The sequence below is a fragment of the Poecilia formosa genome, unplaced genomic scaffold (genome assembly GCF_000485575.1).
Source record: "Poecilia formosa unplaced genomic scaffold, Poecilia_formosa-5.1.2 Scaffold31, whole genome shotgun sequence".
NCBI lineage: Eukaryota > Metazoa > Chordata > Actinopteri > Cyprinodontiformes > Poeciliidae > Poecilia > Poecilia formosa.
In genome coordinates, this window is record NW_006799970.1 from 1,629,033 (window position 1) to 1,646,741 (window position 17,709).

General features: G+C 38.3%; 1 protein-coding gene and 1 long non-coding RNA gene across 4 annotated transcripts in view; one reads left to right on the forward strand and one right to left on the reverse strand.

Annotated features, from left to right (window-relative positions):
- Positions 1–17,709, reverse strand: part of LOC103136256 (cell surface glycoprotein MUC18) — a 40,886-nt gene that overhangs the window by 17,292 nt on the left and 5,885 nt on the right. The gene's annotated exons all lie outside the window — the stretch shown is intronic.
- On the forward strand, positions 2–7,314 carry LOC107835926 (uncharacterized). Its single transcript, XR_001661768.1, has 2 exons — positions 2–82; positions 7,157–7,314. It is a non-coding gene; the product is annotated as an uncharacterized LOC107835926 (long non-coding RNA).

Consider the following 17,709-nt stretch of genomic DNA (forward strand, 5'->3'; position numbering starts at 1 on the left):
GTTTAGGATTTTTATCAGACTCACTACTTCCTTGGATCTCAGCTTGTTTCCCGAGTTGCAACAGGATGAAACGACCAGAACGGTATGAATGAATCTCTCTCTCCGCCCTAATTTCAGTTTAGAACATCAATTATTTCCCCAGCCTCAGCTTTAGGGATAGATAGTTAAATAATTTAATAACAGTTAAGCATTAACCCATATAATAACCTCAAATGATAGTAAATTTCCTACTTTTTAGGGGAGCTACAGACACCAAGGTAAGTGGTTACAATATCTTACCGGCAGTAACGTAATTTAAAAAGTCTAACAGACTGCGGCTGGTCTTGACGACTATCTTGTGCCTGATTTATAGAGTTTATTTTCAACACTGACTGCATTAGAAAACCTAGATGTGCAGGTTTTCTATTGGTGAGGTTAGGTGTTGTTCTGCTCACTTCCTTGTCCTCTGAAGCATCACCAGAGCACGAGCGGATTCATTTCAGATTTGTAACGGTTCTTCAGGCAGTGGGGGAATAACATTTAACCAAAAATAGCTCCTGGAACAAAAAAGTGATAAATACTTTGGATCTCAACTTACTTCTGAGCCAATATGTGTTTTACCCTTTGTGTGAAAGAGGTCATAGCGGTCAGTCACATGAAAATAAATATTCCTGATCTTTCAGTTAGGTAACATTTTCAGCTACAACGTCAGTAAAATGTCTGTGGTTAAAAACGCTTTTCAGCTCAAACATTTTTTACAGATTGAAAGCTTGAATGTTTGGAAAGTGCAAAAAACATTAAGTCCAAATCAGCATGTGCTGATCCGACCAGATTCAGGCCATAAACACGTTATTACAAGAGAGCGCATGACAAACTTCCAGGTCTGCTGCGTCTCATTCACGAGTTTCCAAACAAAAAAACGTTCAGTGAATGAAAAGCAGACTTTCTTCTCCCTGTTCTGCAGGGAGCAGGCATGAGCGTTTATACCAAAGAGGGACCACGCTGTTCTGTTTGCATTGCGGCGTCTTTATGTAATCAGTTTCGCCTGACACAAGGTTAGTTTTTCTAAGAAGCTACATTAATATTTACATAGCAAGTATTTCCTTGCTGAAAACCCTTTTTCATGAAATAAATTCTTTTTTTTGCAAAAAACAAAGCTGAAGCTCTACCGTAATAAATGTTGTGTTCAAGGGGTTTTTATATGCATGGGAGTAATGGGTCATGAACCGAGATTTAATTTCCATTATCCGCTCATTATCTTGTCAAGTGACTGTGCAGCTGGAGCACAAACACGAAGCCGGACAGCACATGGGATCGTGATTATAATCATCTTAAAAATAATGAGCTGTGCATTACATCGAGTTACAGATAAAATCTTTGTGTTTGGTGTCCTGATTTCTGTGTTTGAAGGCAGAACAAACGCTCTCGTACGCTGATTTGGCAAAGCAACGGCGTGGCGTGGCGTGGCGTGGCGTGTTTTTCACCCATGTCACGTCTGACAGTAACAACAGCCTCTCAGGCTTGTTTGGTTACACGACAGAGCACACTTACAGCACGCCGGCCCTACTGGCAGCAGAAACAGCAGCCGGACTGCGGGACACCAGAGAGGGGGAGCATGGGAAACCAGTGGCTCCGTCAGTTTGTGGTTTACATGGATGTAAATAAAAGTCACTTGAGAGGATTGGAAAGAGTGAAGAAGACTGGCTGACAAGGCTAAAATGAACAGGATGACACCAGATTCCTCTTTTTTTTTATTAGAGATGTACGTTTTTTAGACGCTTTTGATCCGCTTGACACCTGTTTTGACTCCCACTTGGCCTCTTTTATTTTTATGATTTCCACATTCACCGCACTCTCACCTTTCATGAGCAGACACAAAAGCTGAACTGAAAATGAAAGAAAAATACAATTAATGTCAAATGAAAAGTTCTGGAAAAGTTTTAAAAAGTCTGATTCCATCAATTGAAAATTTATCTTTTAATTAAACACAGAATCTTCAAAAACATAAAGGAAGTTTTGATGTCGGAATATAAATTAATAGACAAAAATGACATGCAGGGCAAAACTGTGTCTGGGCACAAACCGGATTAGACGAAACCAAACCGTGACACTGCCATCATTGTGGCATCGTCCCTTCCCGGAAAATATTTGAATAATCTTTTCCGCGCTGTGTGGGAATCCTGACTTAGAAAAACAATAAATAACAGAACGTCTTTCTTCTTGAAAGAAAGTTTTGAAAAAAAAATAGGGATGCCTTAAACATTTGAGATGTTCTCTCTATCCACCTGTAAATTTATACTAATTTCTAGGCAGATTACAAAGTATTTTACAATCTGATATGTCACGTTTCAGCTTTACTTTAAGAAACTAGAGATGCAGCCGACCAGCCATCCCACCCACTTCTAAACAGGGCAGAAGAATGCAACGAGAAACTCTTGAAGACACAAACACTGAGGTCCTTGTCACATGTTCATCAATCACATCCGTGCAGCCATACACACCCTGAGGCTTTTCAACACACACACACACACACACACACGCGTGCACGTATGTCTCACACGAGATTTAGAGCTGAGACGCCTCTCACTGCTCCATGAATCGCCCTCAGCAGTCTGCAGTCTGAAACGCCATGAATAGGTCACTAAAATGAAAGAATGACTGATTTTTCTAAAGCAGATATCAATAAATATACTTGATGTGTGGCCATTTTTGAAATGAGACCTTTTATGTCCGGCTGCCGTCTCTTTGACACGCTCTCCACAGAGCTGCAGGAATTTTGTCATGAAATGAAGCTCCATGGATTCTTGAATTTATTTATGCATTCAGAGTAAGCTTTTAAAATGCTTAAGGGACTTCTTTTTTTTATATATATATATATATATGCTGAGCACTAAATGCCAACACCACAAGGCAAAAATAGGGCATGGAAACCGGATGTGCATCGAGACATAACCAAAAGAAATAATTAAAAGAAAGTTTCCGCTTACATTTTTCAACAGCACAGCTATTCGATATCGGCAAATAAAACTTGATCTTCTAAAAGTGTTACAATATATCTTGTAATGTAATGTTTTATGGACAGCTGTGTGTGCCGTGTAACCCCAAGCTGCAGTCTATCTACGTCCTGACAGATATAAAGTTTACCAAGAAGTCAGATTCTCTTTTATATTTTCTAAAGGGAAGAAAAAACAAAACCACAGGCAGCCATGACTCACAACGTAGTGGGAGTTTTAAGGTCATGCTCGTATTTTTATCTCATTATTTTCTTACTCTCTGACTTACCGAGCTTTACAGCTGCAAACAGATAATCAAAATACATGCCTTCTTCTCACACCCTGAAATATCTGTTTTATCATATCACTAATTTCTCTGCATTCACAGTGCACAGTTGGTAGAAGAAGTAATAAAAAAGCCAGAATGTTTCTCAACTCCTTGACTGCAGGCTTTAAGCAGGAGCTCTTGATTCAAAGTGGGAACATCAAATAGTGAATTTGTCACCATGTCTTTGTAAAGGTTAATTCAGAAACCACAACGGAGACGTGCTCTCACTCAGGGCTCCAAACGCTAAATGACTTCATTCTGTTCTTGCCACCCTGGTTCTGGACAGTCTGTTCTTGACACATATTATGGGCAGAATATTTTTCTCACTTGATGTCTGATAAATATGAGGAGGGTGTAGTGCAATCGGAGACACTTATGAGAACTTCCTGGGACCTCAGCACATTGGCTCTTGTGAAGAATGAAACGTTGTGGCCAACAAGAACTTTGTTCTTGTTGCATCAAGTAAAAGCAGTAATTTGTCTTCTCTTGAGGAGTGTTGGCCTTAAAGCAACACCGTCTACATGTGGTATTTGTTTTATGTTTCTTCTTAACACCACAATACTCTACAGTCTCTATAAGGGTGGATTATGAGGCTCTGGGAGATTTGTTCATTAAGACAGAAGCAAAAATCTGACTCGTGATCATCTGATGGGACCAATAATTTTTTTTAAACTGCAGTAAATGAAGCTGGGTATGTTCTCTGTCAGCTACGTTTCCATCTACATATATATTTAAAGAAACTCTTAGACTCGTGTTTTAACAGAAATGTTCATGCTTAAGCATTTTTGCATGTTAGGACTTTCATTCTTAAATGTTGTGGAGGTTGAGACGATTTGTGGAGGTTGAGACGATTGAACAAAGATCCACGACACGCCAACGAAAATGTAGGAAAAAGTCGAGAACTGCACATTGCACGATGTGCACGACTGACACAATGATTCGAAGATTTGAGAAATGCACCACAGCGTATCACCAATACCAAAACAATTTGATATGTTGTGTAATGATGGATGGATGCAGATCTCGACGCGATCATTTACTGAACCGTTCTGCACCATGAGAGACTCCAACTGTGGCATCCGCTGGGCTCAGGTGATGTTTTCATTGCCGTGTGCAGAGGCAAAGAGACGGACGGCGGCAGCTGTGGCAACCAAGCTGCACATTCCCACAATGCCTCAGGGGGAAAAAAGGTGATCTTCTCACAGTCATGTGTCAGACACTTTCCCTAACAACAATCATAGATCCTCTTGGGATCCGGAGCCAAATGCCGGCAGCATCCACCCGGCGTGCCTTTATGAAAACTAAAAAAAAAACGGTTAACGACTCCTCAGAATGTGGGAACGATAGTGGAGACTAGGAATGTAAATAGAGAGGAGAGGAGAGGATCAGAGGAGCAGACCACACAACAGAGAGGAGGAGGAGGAGGAGGAGGGAGTCACACTGCTCTCCAGTTTCTCCTGATGATGTGATGGTGCATGTGTTTTCAGCAGACCACCTGTTGTAAAGGTCATCGCTCGGTTCCCAGAGCTCCGTCCTCAAAAGTATCTCTGCTGACTCACAGGCCGCACAAAGAAGGCTCCAGATGAGACTCACTCCTGGCAACAGCATTGTCAATACAGGAGGTTTAAATTGAAGTAGTAAATATAAACCCTGTTCCACCTGCTCCTATCAGCTGCCACTAAATAAAGCGTTAAAGACCCCGGCTTCACAGCGTTTCCTGACAATCCTGAGGTCTGACAATCCAAGTTTGTCTCATTTTTTATGCCTCCTTGAGGAAACATATTTGAAAGTCATGCAAAGAAAGAAAGCATCTTTTTCACTTTTTCGTACTCCAAACGAGATATGTGATACAAAACATCATCTATAAAATACCACTGAGTCTTTAACTGAAGGGTTAAACAAGAGCAAATTAAAGAATACACAAAGAATTAGGATCACTTAATTTCCATTGCCAATAAACAGGTTCACAGATTAGTGAAACTACAATGTAAAAACATTAAATATTATCAAGTATTTTTGGTCCAGTTTCCATGGCAAATGTCTTATTGCACTTGAAATAAGACAAAATTAACTTAAAAGTAACATTCCTTAGTACTGCTGAAAAAGTACTGATTCTGTTGGCAGATTATTTCCCTTGTGACACGGGGAAAGTTTTTTGCTGTAAGTGAAATAATCTGCCAATAGAACAAGTACTTTTTCATCAATTTTAAGAAATGATGTGCTTAAAACAAGCTCCTACTGGTAAGTTAGTGTAAGCCTTATTTCAAGTGTAATAAAATATTTCAACTAGAAACTAGACCAGAATTACAAAAATGGAAAATAGAAATGAAAAATAGATCAAATTAAAAGAAAGACCTTTGCAAACAGGAATTTTACCCTCAAATTGTTACAATATTGAATGAAATACACATGCATTTAATGGAAAAGGCCTCATCTTACGATCATATCAAAGAATATTTCAACTCATCAAATGTAGCTTTTAAAACTAGATCTGCTAAATATAAATGTAAAAGTGTCAGAAGGCCTACGCAGCATTAGAAGACCTTGTTGTTGCTATATTATTATTATTGAAGGCTGATGTGATCACGATACCGACATTTTCCTAACCCTGATCTTTCTCCTTTATCGTCTCAGTGTCCCGACCGGTCTACGTGTGCGCCGTAGTTACTTTTCAGCAACATATAGGAGCTTGTTTTAAGTGCATAATTTTTTAAAATTGATGACAATCTAAGTCTAAGTCTCTATAATTTATAATATGGGTAAGGAGAATCCTTACAGCTGATCAAATGATTTCACACTTTTGGGTGTGAAATCAGGAAGCCTCAGTTGTAGCGGCTTTCTGACGGTCCTTTGTGATTGGATCAGTACATGTTGTTCCGCATCAGGAACGATAACATCTGCTACTTTCTATGTGCTTTTTAACAAGATAATTGTAGCTATCAGATGTCTCCCGTCTGTTTCATCAAATATTGTGGAAAGTTAGCACACATGACTGAAGATCCCGACACACTCAGCTGCCAAAAGTGGCACGGCTTTCTGCGAGCTGAGCCCAATTCCTCCTTGATAAGACGGCCTTTGGTCTCCTGTCAGCAGTTCATGCAGTCCAGAGGAAGTTCATTCTGTTCTCTGCTCTTTGATAGTCAATCTACAGCTCCACTTGGTGCCCCTTACTCAGAGTTTCCACTGTCAGATATTTTGATACACTCTCCTCCACGTTTACACAGAGATTATGGGATGCGGTCTTATTCCCATGTATTACTCTACGGCTCCCATAATGTTAAAAAAATATGGGGAATTACATTCCGCCTCACAAACTTACACCTACTTCCCTTTCTGTGTGTGTGTGTGTGTGTGTGTGTGTGTGTGTGTCTCAGAGTGGATCTCAGTGGGCCATTTCCTCATGCCTGCTCCCATGATGGTACAAACTCCCCCTCCATCCTCTTTCCCACGTTCCAGTCCAGCAAACGGTCTCCATGTCAGCCACTCTGTGAGCAGGCAGCAATAAAATAACACACGCTGTATGGGAAAGGCCGGCAGGGACAATATTTTTCTGCTTCTGAGATTGTGACGATACAGAAATTCAGGCGGGGAGCGAGAGGAGTCTCATGACATGGCTTCTAAACTATGAGATGTGCGCCGCTTGCTGCTGGCATATTAGGGCTAAAGATAGATTACACACAAGCGCAGACGCGAGCAGCCACACACCGAGAGCTCTCTGGCCGTTCACGCACAGGATGAGGTCCTCGGCAGAAGCTCTTTGCCTTTTTTGGTAGAAGGTGCAACAATGACTCACAACTGTTTTTTCCTCGTTTATAATAAGTAATTGTTCTGCTGCCTTTCGTTCCTCTCTCTGCAGGTGTTTATGAACTTATCTAAGTGGCAGACCAAACCAAGACTATCATCATTGTGAGCAGTAATGGTGCAAGTTGCACATGTCATCTACATTGTTAAGTTTCCAGCTGGTATGTGTGACAAGAGAATAAACAAAAAGCATGAGTTCATTTCCACCCATCATCCATCTGCACGATTATTTATCCACCGTGTGTTGAGGCTGCAGGATTACTGACAACCTTCAATCTAAGCTACAGAAAGCTAAATATTAGACGCAGCATTCGGCAAACGTTGCTTAAATTTAGTAAAGAAAAACAATAGTAGAAAGATTTATGTCGTAAAACAAGAAATACAAACATACAGATCTGGAAAAAATGAAGAGACCACTGCACTGAATCCTACATCATGATTGCTCCACCAAATAATGATTTCTGAACTCCTGTGTTAAAACATGAGTTTGTTCTTTCTAAATTAATATGAACTTGTTTTCTTTGCATTGTTTGAGGTCTGAAAGCACTGCATCTTTTTTGTTATTTTGACCATTTCTCATTTTCTACAGATAAATACTAATTTTCTTTTGTTTTGGTATGTAGTCAGTAGTTCATAGAATAAAAGAACAATGTTCATTTTACTCATTTACCTATAAAGAGTAAAATGAGAGCAGTGATAATTTTGCAGGTTTTTTCCATACAACATGGACACACTTACATTGAGTTTTTAATGTCATTTTGTTCCCAGAAGAACGTGAGCTGGAGATAGGCACCAGCACCCCTCCCGACCCCACTGAGGGACAAGGGTGACGGAAAATGGATGGATGGATGGATGTTCCCAGAAGACACACACCGTCTGTAAAATCTGTCCTGTTTGATCCTTACCCAAAAGAAGCCAATTAGAAAATCTTGTAAATCCCACCTCTTTCCACTCAGTGAACGCACAGCGTCAAATCCAGAGACTGTTAATGAGGAAAGAGTTTCAGAATGAGATGGGTGTATAAAGTGAAGACACAGGAAACACAAAAACTGGGAGAAACTCATTATGGAGGATGTGGAAGATCAAGAGAGTGCTGGACTATTTGTAGATAATATGAAGGCTAGACAGAGTACAACAATCATCTTTTTAGTTTGTTTGTTCTGAACTTTGTTCAGGAACATTTTGTTTTAGAGAGTCTACCTTATCTAAAATATTCACATGGTGATGATTGTTTTTATAAAGCTGGCAGTGCTAACTGTGCTAATACTGATAGAACATTTAAAATGCCAACCCAAACATTTACTCTAATCAACTTATTAAAAACAAGACCGCTGAGTGAGTAATTTTGACAGCACTGGTACATAACTTATCCGTTTTTGTTGCCTCAAAGTTGGCCTGAGGAGTCAGTGACTGGCTCAAAACTGAATCTTCAGCAGCCTCCATTAGAGTGAGAGGAACGTTTTGTCCATCACAGCATTGCTTTGAAGAGAGGCATGAATTATTAACAGTGTTTTGACCTGACTGGAGAAGAGTCGGGGATCCAGATGGGTTCCTAGTCTTGACTTTTGCAGCTTCCAAATGAGAGTGAGGATCAGACGTTTGCTGTCTTTGGTATTTCTTTGTGTTGTGATGAGACAATAGAAAACTCACAGAAATGTACAAAACTTAAATACTTATTTAATGCTGTGAAACGGTGTTTACCCACTTACAAATTTCTTCTATTTTTGCCACACTTACTTTGATCATCATAAAGACTGATAACCTAGGTAAACATATAAGGCAGTTTTCATACAAGAATTGATCAATTTCATTTATCCTACCTGGATAAATGATCCAATATACAGTCATATTCATTAATGAAAAGTTAATTTATTTCAGTATCTCAATTTACCAAATCAAACACATTATATCGACAGATTACACAGAGACTGATCCTTTGAAATCTCTATTTTTACTAACTGTGATAATTTTCTGCTAACAACTATTGAAAACACAAAATTTTAAATTAGAAAATTACATCAGAACTGCAGTACTACAAAAATGTGGACTTAATAAAGTGTTTAATACCTACTACTTTTAATCTGACAAAAGAGCCTCACAGGAAGCATCATTTATTTTATTCCATGACCATCACTGCCGAATCAAGAAATTGTTGAAACACAACTTATCAGACGAAGTGGGCTAAAAGATCCCAAAAGGCACCAGATTATGCCCAGATCTAAAATGATTCAAAGAGAGTTGAGAAGCCCACTGACATATATGTCTGAGAAGCACTGAACCAAAGTGAGAGCCTTAATTAAAGTGGAAGAAAACACAGAACAGTGGTAAGACAAATTACTCCAAAAGTGCAAAACTACAGCTGACCATTTCTGCTGCTTAAGAAATGCACAATAAGTTAATTGATGGAAGCACAAAGTAGAGAAAGTGCATTAGCTTGTTGCCTTACGTTTGTCAGCAAAGAAAAATGGACCAAAATGACTCGTATCCAGTTTTTACAAATGTTGATGTGGGACGAACAGGTTTGGGGAGCAATTAGTTTTTCCCTTTATCAAATAAAATCATCAGTGTTGTTTATAATAGCTCATCTTATCAGATATTAATATTTGTTTGATCATCTGAAACTGCAGATAACGTCTCACAGTATTCTGTTATACCTGCAAAGAGATTTTACTAAACCTAATTTAGTAAATCACATCACGCAAACATTGGCAGCTTCTGTGTTCAGGAACTCAGTTCTGATACTGATCAGCCCATTAATTGTCTGCTCAACACAGTTTTCTTATCACTCGAGCAGCTAAAAGCGCCACTGCTTTTCATTTAGACATTAATGAAATACAACTTGAAGGAAATGGGGCTGCACATTCTCAGTCAATTAGATGACAACCGATAAGCAATCTTCAAATGAGCTGATCACAATCAAAACACTGTTGGAGCATGCAAATTCAGAGTTAAGTGGCTTGATGCTCTCTAAGATAAGCATCATACCAACATTTTGTTTCAGATTAATACACATGCTTGATATGCATGCATCCTTCATTTTTATGTCCATGTTTTGTAAACATGACTGGTGGGTTTACCTACATGTGATATTCATGCTAGACTTTTTTCTTGTGATTTACGTGCTGCAACGTTGTTGGTGAAAAAATGTGTTTTAGTCATTCAGCAGATAGAAAGAAGACAGCAGAAGACTCATCTTTCTGCCGGGTCCGATAACGTTTACAGAAAGCTGCGCACTCTTAGCATCCGCTCCGAGGCGCCTCGGTTAATAAGACACCCAGAGACAGCAATGATATGCACACCTTTTGATAAAACTAACCCAGAGACTTTCAGACTCATATCTAAGTAACAGCAGCCCACCCAGACTGATCTTCCTGCATCACCTCCTCTCCTCTCAAACCCTCTTATTTGCTCCCTTCATGCTGAGATTATTAATGACTCAACATCCCAGCAGCTGTAATTATTAGCCATAACTACCCTGGTAAACAAGCAAACCACTGATGTCTGATCTCGATCACGTTAGAGAAGAAGGACCAGCTGAAAGCGGAGATGCCCTTCAACCCAGCTAGGAGGGGGATTTTACACAATGGCAACACTTCAAACAGCAACTGAGAGAGTCTGTAAGATGCTGACCCCAAAAGGAGGAGAAGCACATGAATTAACAGAAAGATCAGGAACTTTCCCAGCAGCCAGAGATGGAGGACAAATTACTGTCTTAAGTGTGGATTCACAGTCTTAGAGATCATTACAAAACACTGGAAGAGTAGTCCTCTCTGCCTTTCAATCAGACTCTACTTGAGTTTTAATGTAGATTGAAAGCAGATAAACTGTTCCAGTAAACAGATCTGGTACTTCAGCATTGCAGGATCACTCCAAAATAAACTCAGCTTCAGAAGGCCAACCATCGAGAAGCAGCTTTGTTTTCAAAAACTCTGCTTTTATTAACAAAATGTTGCAATATAAAGTTTAAAAAATGCAGGCGTTTCACGTTTTACACATGCTACTATTTTTGATGTTAAACTGTTAAACGTTTTAACAAACAAAAATGATGAAAATTACCAAAATATTTCCTCAGTTTCAGCCGAGATGCTTCTGATCAAACTACTTTGACCTGGTTGTCCAAACAAACATGGACACAAGAATTCGGCCATTTTGGGTTTGTGAGCATGAACAGGTTTAAGGTTTTACAACAGCATCTCACTCTGATTTAAATTCAGACTTTGACAAGAAAACTCATTTCTGGACCTGCTGGTGTCCAAATGCGAGGAACTGATTGTCTCCTCAGTCTACAGATTATTTTTTCAAAGGTTTTCCTATATTTTCCCCAAGCAGGTAGTCATGAAGGACTTTGAAGCTGTAAGTCTTAATAGGGAAGCGGATATTTAAGGAATGAAGCAGAGAGCAATAAAAAAAAAAAAAGCCACCATATAAAACAACAACAATACTGAAAACTGTTACAGCAACAAAATAGTTGGATTCAAAAGTCCTGGGGTTGGGTTAGGAATAGATTATTTTATATTCTTACAAATTAAGATAAGAGTTTAGTTTTGCAATGACACCGAAGTTAATAAATCCTCACACACACACACATTTTCAACACACACACGTTCGATATATCACGCGTCTCATATCCTGTCTGACAGTTTAAACAGGGTTGATTTCAACATTCTTGTACAACCCTTCCGACGCCCCGGCTGTTAATTATCACTTACAGCCACATTGCCCCATAAAGCCATCATTCTGACATTGGAGTCGCTGTGACTGACGAGGAGGAGCAGATGACTCGTCTGAAAGCCATTAAACCACCTTTGACCCAAAGTGGAGAAAAGCCTTCTGGAGCCTTTCCAAAGCAAAACGAGAAAAAAATGACTGGTACATACTTGTCTTGTATTTACATACACACGGGCAATCATGAAACCCAGTAAAGAAGTGTACTCTTGGTCTCTGTACCTCAACATCTGTGAGAACCGATGAGATGATGTGCACTTAATTTGACAAGGAGACAAATGAGGGTGTGTAAGTCAAGGCGGTGGATGAGGATGAGCTCTCCCACAAAACCCAACTCAAGAGTGAGTCAAAAAGTCCCAAACTGTTAATGTTTCTACATCTTTCTGTGGTTTGTGAAGATGCTTTCTTTCCCTAAGCTAACATGGTGATTGCTGGATATCTATTAACTATCAGTGGAGCGCCTGCTCCACTGATGGTTAATAGATATCCAGCAATCACCATGCTTCCTCCTTTTTCCTGGAAAAGGTTGATCAGAAGCTAGAAAGAGCAACAGAGGTGATGATGGGAATTAGTGAACGTTCTTCACGGTGGATGTTGGTATTCCAGGAAAAAAACCCAGAATGAATTATTTCAAATAAAAAAAGACGGTTGAAGGAAGCACAGAAATAAAACGTAATTTAAAAGTGACATGTTCATAGTTTATATGCTGTGGATGTAGGAGAAAGCAAGGCGTTCAGCAGATAACAGGAAGGCTAAATAAGATACAGCAAAGGCAGCTGTTTGGAAATGTTATAAAATGTCAGAGTTAAGGTAAGGATCTACGTTATTTAGAGCATACACACTGGGATTGTAGTTGTGGAGATGTTACTTAGTAAAATCTTCTTATGTTTTGTATTGTATAAAACCTTAATTAAAGTTTTGCATATGAAATGTAACGTCGATGGACTGACATTAAGAATTAGCTCGTATTGTTGTTCAGCATCTATCAGCCACTCAAAGTTTTACCAAATTTGGCCACAAAACTCTGATAGGAGCATTTTTAATTTATACTAAATATTTATGTTATGAGCTGTTTCGCTTTGGCACGATCATGAACTCAACAAATGCTTTTAAACTCCAACCCATGCAGAACATTTAAAGAAGTAGCGTTATGTCCCACTTCAATTCAATTCAGATTTATTTGTATCCCAAATGGGCAATTGGTTTTGCAGCAAGAATTAAAAAAAAAGACAACGTGCCAATAAAAAGACAAGGGTTACAAAATAAAAAAATAAAAAACAACACACTTTGCAACCTTTATGTTTTTGCTTGATCAAACTGAGTCAAAATAAGTTGTAGTGGTTAAAATGAGAAATTATTTCTCCGATCTTTGCTTCAAAGTTGGCGACCTGATCCTCCTTTCCACCTCTTACATAATCACAGTAACTTTACTGACCTCTTCAGCTGTTGATTTATCATTTATTTCGGGGATCATCCAACAGATTACGACTGCTTTGGTTTGTTTTTGCAGCTGTGAACCAAGATGCTTTGAAGATGCTCACAAGACTCTGTGAGCAAGCAATCCCACAGAGGACAATTACATTCATTACACTAGCCTCGCTGCTCGCTGCACCCAGCAGACTGATATCATCATGAACAATTAGCGAAACAAAGTGACAGGGAACATGACACAAATCACAGCTTCATCAAACCAGCAGTTCCTGCAGTAGGAATGCATTATAAATGAGCGACATAACCAGGCCCGTAATCATCTCTGATTTCCAGCGAGACCGTTTCAGAGTGTAGAAAATACTTTCAGAGAAAGGAAACCTGAACATGGCAGCTGTAACCCAGTCTTTCATCCTGTGATCCCCGCTTTCCTCCCATGCTGCAAAAAAGGATTATAGTCAAATAATAAAGTTAATTTTTAAAGAAATTATGTTGCAGGTTACACATGGAGGTTTGGATCATATCCATATTCCCTAATATTTTCAATATGAACTTTTTTTTTCTTCTTGAATAGTATCCTCAGTGATGTTCACGTGTAAAAGTTTTCGGAAACTTTGTGGTTTCTAATTACTTTGAAAATGTTAGAAAAAAGTGTTATCTAAGATCAATTTTCACATGCTTGGTGGTTGTAACATTGACACCACATTAACAGAGAAGGTTTCTGTCACATTTTCTACATTGGGAAAGTTTTGTCCAAAACGTTGCCAGTAAAACATGTTTAAGTACTGTAATAGAAAAAATGTAATTTTCAACCTTATTTCATCTTAACTTTATTTCTTTATTTCATTTTAACTTTATCTAAGTTTGGATTGATAATATTATGCATACGAATGGAGTTTTTTTTATATTGTTTTGTTACTGATAAAGAAAACCTAGAAGTTTCTGTTAGAGCCTGCAACTATGAGTGACTGATAAAAAAGCTTCCCCTCCGTTGAAAAAAAAAATAATTTGGCTGCTTGGAAACATTTGTTATTGCAAAAAGTTATAGCTTGGAAACAAAGCACCACCACAGTGCTTTTTTAAAATTATAGATGATAAAGTAAAAAACATATATGTGAAAAGCAGGTAATTAAAGGCTATTTTCTAAAGCAGATTGTGCTCCCGCGGCCTAAGTTTTCAATTTTTCAACAACTAGACAGCAAGACAACGACGCTCCAATGCCAAACTTCTTTCTTTTTACTTGTTTATTGAAGAGTGGCCACTGCCTTCACTTTGGCCATCGTAAAATATAACATACAAGGCTTAGTATTAGCAAAGGAGCATCGCAAATTAGCCATTCTAACTGCGAGCTAAAATGAAAAAAAAAATTAACCAACATTTTCATAAATGACTTAAAACGTGCAGCAAAGGAGCAGTATTAGCAAAGGAGCATCGCAAATTAGCCATTCTAACTGCGAGCTAAAATGAAAAAAAAAATTAACCAACATTTTCATAAATGACTTAAACGTACAAATTATTCACACCACCGTTACACAAAACAAAGAGACAGTTATTATTTTCCCCATTAACCAATACTTACGAACAAATCTTGTCTGAAACACTGTAATAATTAGCTTAATTTGACGAACTCTTCGGCGTTACGTTCCGCCATCTTGGATCTCGATTTTCTTTTTTTTTTTTAGCGTCACCTAACAACGTAACAAAATATCCACCAGGGGGAGCTCTAGTGCGGTTTACAAAGCTTAATTTACAAAAGGCAGCACACAGATTGATACCAAATTTCAATGTGGGCTGAAAGGTTTAGCACAAAAATCACTTGAAAACTACTACAAATACAAATATTGTTTGAAATCTTCATGGTAACTATGTCATTTTTTAAACAAAAGGTTGTCAAGCAAGAGACTCTCATTTCCTTAGCATTCTTCATCGCCTATCATGAAATGATACTTCAAAGTTCCATCTAGAGGGACATTTTTCTTTCAAACACAGACAAAAATATCAGTTTAAAACTAAATTACAGAGTATACCAGTGAAGGCCTCTAATTCAGATTATAAAAGTAAAAGCAAATAGGGGACTAATTAGGACATTGTGGGGTTCAGTGTTTTGTCAGCTGGTTTAAACCTTCAGGTTATGATTGAAAGATTGTTCTTCCCATTACAACACTCCCATTCCTTCACTGTCACAATCCTTTGTACTATGTATATACAGTCACAGTCACCGTGAATATTTGGAATAATTACTGTATGTCTGGATGATTTCCCTTCACAAATTACTGCGCATTTGATTGTGTTTATGTTGGCCAAAATTGCATAGTTTCCTTCTTAAAGGCACAATTTTCCAAATTACCGACTAGCTGGTCCAGTGAAACACCAAATTATGCGAGATTCGCCTCCACATTCTTGTTGCAGAACACCCTGTCAGTGTTGTTCTGTACCTAAACACAAAACCGACATAATGGAAACTGTCAATAAGTCAAAATTATATTGAAGTCACGTAGAACCTGAATGAAATCCAGATGGTTCTTACTCAGATTTTGAATGGAACCAAAAAGGACCAAAATAGACATAATAAGAAATAAAAGAATAAATATATATATAAATAAAAGAAGAAATATATATCTGGCATATATAAATAAAATAACAAATATATAAATGAAAGAATAAATATATATTTTGATAAGAATTAAAAGCATAAAATATATTTAGTTTTTCCTTTACCTTACACATGAGTTTCCGTCAAGAAAAATAGATATTTTGCTTTGTCTTTTTTTGCTTGTCCCTTTTCTGCTCGCTGTATTTCTGCTTGCTGTTCGGTTTACTGTTTTTCTGCTGTATCGTTATGTTAATGAGGAGAGCTCCCTTCTATGTCCTTTATTGGCCAATAGAGCTTTGGAACCAACGTCATATCACTGCGTCAGACATTGTGGGGCGTTTAGGTGCAGTTGCTTGGTGCCATCTTTCCAGGCCACAGACCAAAAAAACAAACTGTATCCCGGTGGTTTTGTTGTGTTGCCGACTGCAGTGAATTTAGTTTCGAGTTGGATATTGGATTTTCCAATATTCGCCGAGAATATTGCCAGAAGCATCACGCCGTCCTCCAGCCCCCTCCTCAAGCGCTCGGAGGTTCACTTCACTGTAGTCGGTAACACAACAAAACCACCGGGATAAAGTTTGTTTTGGTCTGTGGCCTGCAAAGATGGCACCGAGCGACTGCACCTAAACGCCCCACAACGTCTGACGTAGTGACGTTGGTTCCAAAGCTCTATTGGCCAATAGAGGACATAGAAGGCAGCTCTCCTCATTAACATAACGATGCATCAGAAAAACAGCAAACGGAACAACAGCGAGCAGAAAATGGAGAAGCAAAAAAAAAGGCAAAGCAAAATATCTATTTTTCTTGACGGAAACTCATGTGTAAGGAAAAGGAAAAACTAAAGATATATTTATGCTTTTATTTCTTATGAAAATGTATATTTATGCTTTTAATTCTTATCAAAATATATATTTATTCTTTTATTTATATATTTATTCTTTTATTTTTTATTATGTCAGATATATATTATTTTATTTATATGTGTCGGATATATATTTATTCTTTTATTTATATATTTGTTCTTTTATTTCTTATTATGTCTGTTTTGGTCCTCCATAACAGAGAAATGTTTACTTTGAAAGACAAACTGAAGACGGAGTCATCAATAATCACAATGAGCAACAACAAAGAATCTGCTCAAATTCAGCCACCGTGGGACAACAAATGGCAACATGTAGCTAACTAGTGGCAGAGCGAGGCGGACATATGTTCTCTTTGTGTGTTTTGTTTGTGTTTGAGCGTGGGGAGGGGAAGCAGCAGGTGTGCCCAGCTGTGTGAAGAGAGGACGTCAACAGCTCTGGGAGTCAGAGGAAAGTTTTTGGCTCCTCGGATTCTCTGCTAGCAAAGGTGAGCTAAAACCTGATCCATAAAAATGGATTTGGCAAATAAACCCTCTGAAATGAAACGTCTCGTTGCAATCGAGGCCGTTTGTTTCTTGGACGTCACTAGCATCGGAATGAAAGACTTTACAGAAGCTGAAAAAAAACTGAAGAAATGAGTGACAAAGAGATGCTTATTAATAAAATGTAATTAGATTCTATTTGTTATTGTCCTTCCAGAAAAACTCACAGTCAGGACCTTTTGGATCCAAATATAAAAAGCAGAGCTGCAGCCTCAGGCACCTGTCTACCCATGTCCAATGTGTTTGTTTGATTTTTGTTATTTTGACAGGCTGTACTAAAATGTGAAATTCCCCTCTAGGGATTAATAAACTATTTCTCCAGAGGCGAATATTACTCCACTTAAACCCTTTTGAGATTTGTTCATTTCATTTAATTCATTCGTTCAGTTTTATGTGACGGCTAAACTAAATTATATGCATCAGTTTTATGTGACGGCTAAACTAAATTATATGCATATAT